General features: G+C 44.4%; 1 non-coding gene across 1 annotated transcript; it reads right to left on the reverse strand.

Moving 5' to 3' along the window:
* Positions 1-295: 295 nt before the first annotated feature.
* Trnar-ucg (transfer RNA arginine (anticodon UCG)) lies at positions 296-368 on the reverse strand. The gene has a single exon. It is a non-coding gene; the product is annotated as a tRNA-Arg (tRNA).
* Between the last annotated feature and the right edge of the window lie 3133 nt (positions 369-3501).

A 3501-nucleotide genomic window follows, 5' to 3' on the forward strand; every position in this document is an offset into this window, starting at 1 on the left:
TTTCAAAATTCATAGCCAAAAAGAAACAAATAAAAGGAGCCGTCTCGTCCAATAAAAACGCACCGATTCGTAGTCTATACCCCATAGTGGATGTGTGTCAGCGGTGCATCATCATAGGGCCACCAGACTCCATGAATGAGAGCATTTGCAGAAGAGCTAGGCCTAACGAATTGCGTTGGAGTGTGGTGTCCGTGAAATGCACAAAGGCTGCACTCTTGCAGCAACTTGTGCCTTCAAGCTTCGTTACGTTATAGTAACGTACAAAAAAAAAGAAAGCGAGAAAAAAAAAAAGATTCGTCCGCGACAGGACTCGAACCTGCAATCTTCTGATCCGAAGTCAGACGCCTTATCCATTAGGCCACGCGGACGAACACACGAAGTTCGCGTTATCCAACAGTAACCTGACTTGTGCCTAGCGTTAATCCTATTTCGCTTTTACTTTTTGTAAATTCAGCCTTTTTCGGACTTTATATCCACCAGGAAATTTATCTCATTCCTTCATTTCCTAGTGGAGAGGGCGGGGGGATTATATTTTTTCTGGGCGAGCTTTGACCGGCTTCTTTCGTTGGATGGTTTTTCGCGGATATCACACTTTTTTTGGCGGTCCATCAATTTTTTCCACGGTGAAACGAGTCGTATGAATGCACATCATTCCCTTGAAACACTTTATCATCATCATTTATTATCCCTTAAGGGCCCTGGGTTGGGCATTACGTAAGGGGGGCGGGGTAGCGAAATATATATACAAGGTCACATTTACAAAGAGATATCGCAGAGAAGAAGGCACGTTAGCTTTGTGCCCTGCTTTGAAACCAAGAAAAAAAAATAGACACATGCTATGTGTTTACAAAATATTTGCATTGTGGCTTCACAGGCAGAAAAAAAGGAAAAAAAAAAAAACATCATGGGACGTGATTGCAAAATGTTTGATGAACTGGTTTAGGAAGCAAAATTTACAACAATTGGAGTGGTTACGTTATACATTCTTATGGCAGCGAGGACCATGAAATGACATCGCTTTAGAGGCACAATTTTCAGGAAAGAATAAAAAGGTAGAGGGCAAAATATTTAATATAAATCAGGAAAAGGAGCAGCTGCAAAGTGAAATTCCAGCTTCATATTTGAGTCAGTGAAGTAAGGAACCAAAAATTACGTAGTTTATCCAAGCTCCGTGAACACTTTGGCTATGCAGGAAAAAAAAATTTGTAACAAACAAGCTGAACCAAGGTTGTTGTCTGCTAAACCATGATTCGGTGACTGCATTATGACTGAATTAAGACGGTGTGGTGGATAGCCTACATTGACTGATAATATAGCCACATTTAGATACGCTTAGCCAATAGTAGCCGTCATAGCCATATTATAGCCATCCTTATAGCCAAGATTAGCCAGTGTGTTCACACTGAACGGTAACCCTGACCACTATTATAAGTTATAAAAAGATCGCCTTCATTCAGTCTCAATCCAATGAGCTGTCTGCCAATTTTATGCGCTATTGCATGCAATATTAAATGCGAAGCATTTCTTAGCGAACTTCTGCGACTTTGAGCGTATCTATCTATCTATCTATCTATCTATCTATCTATCTATCTATCTATCTATCTATCTATCTATCTATCTATCTATCTATCTATCTATCTATCTATCTATCTATCTATCTAGCCGCCTACGACTTTGTGCTCTCCTGGTCGCTTGGTTGATCGAATGTACACCAATGTTGGTATGGTGTAACATGACCGTATGACGAACATAAATGACAAGTCATAACATGAAAATCATGACACGCATGTCATGTACAGCATGATTTACATGCCACGCTCATGGTGCGCTGGCGGCCGTTTCGCTAGCTTGATCTACACCGAAATTGGTATTGCGCGACGTGACTGTGCAACGAACATAATTAACACTAGTTAACGTGAAAATCATGACACGCATGTCATGTACAGCATGACTTACGTGCCACGCTCATGGGGCGCTGGCGGCCGTTTCGCTAGCTTGATCTACACCGAAATTGGTATTGCGCGACGTGACTGTGTGACGAACATAAATAACACGAGTTAACACGAAAATCATGACACGTATGTCATGTACAGCATGACTTACGTGCCACGCCCATGGGGCGCTGGCGGCCGTTTCGCTAGCTTGATCTACCCCGAAATTGGTATTGCGCGTCATGACTGTGTGACGAACATAAAAACACGAGTTAACATGAATATCATGACACGCATGTCATGTACAGCATGACTTACGTGCCACGCTCATGGGGCGCTGGTGGTCGTTTCGCTAGCTTGATCTACCCCGAAATTGGTATTGCGCGACGTGACTGTGTGACGAACATAAGTAACACGAGTTAACATGAAAATCATGACACGCATGTCATATACAGCATGACACGTGCCACGCTTATGGTGCGCTGGCGGCCGTTTCGCTAGCTCGATATACACCGAAATTGGTATCTTGCGACGTGACTGTGTGACGAACATAAAAACACGACTTAACATGAAAATCATGACACGCATGTCATGTACAGCATGATTTACATGCCACGCTCATGGTGCGCTGGCGGCCGTTTCGCTAGCTTATCTACACCGAAATTGGTATTGCACGACGTGACTGTGCAACGAACATAAATAATACGAGTTAACACGAAAATCATGACACACATGTCATGTACAGCATCACTTACGTGCCACGCTCATGGGGCGCTGGCGGTCGTTTCGCTAGCTTGATCTACCCCGAGATTGGTATTGCGCGACGTGACTGTGTGACGAACATAAATAACACGAGTTAACACGAAAATCATGACACGTATGTCATGTACAGCATGACTTACGTGCCACGCCCATGAGGCGCTGGCGGCCGTTTCGCTAGCTTGATCTACCCCGAAATTGGTATTGCGCGTCATGACTGTGTGACGAACATAAAAGCACGAGTTAACATGAATATCATGACACGCATGTCATGTACAGCATGACTTACGTGCCACGCTCATGGGGCGCTGGTGGTCGTTTCGCTAGCTTGATCTACCCCGAAATTGGTATTGCGCGACGTGACTGGTGACGAACATAAATAACACGAGGTTAACACGAAAATCATGACACGTATGTCATGTACAGCATGACTTACGTGCCACGCCCATGAGGCGCTGGCGGCCGTTTCGCTAGCTTGATCTACCCCGAAATTGGTATTGCGCGTCATGACTGTGTGACGAACATAAAAACACGAGTTAACATGAATATCATGACACGCATGTCATGTACAGCATGACTTACGTGCCACGCTCATGGGGCGCTGGTGGTCGTTTCGCTAGCTTGATCTACCCCGAAATTGGTATTGCGCGACGTGACTGTGTGACGAACATAAGTAACACGAGTTAACATGAAAATCATGACACGCATGTCATATACAGCATGACACGTGCCACGCTTATGGTGCGCTGGCGGCCGTTTCGCTAGCTCGATATACACCGAAATTGGTATCTTGCGACGTGACTGTGTGACG

The sequence above is a fragment of the Rhipicephalus sanguineus genome, chromosome 1 (genome assembly GCF_013339695.2).
Source record: "Rhipicephalus sanguineus isolate Rsan-2018 chromosome 1, BIME_Rsan_1.4, whole genome shotgun sequence".
Taxonomy (NCBI): domain Eukaryota; kingdom Metazoa; phylum Arthropoda; class Arachnida; order Ixodida; family Ixodidae; genus Rhipicephalus; species Rhipicephalus sanguineus.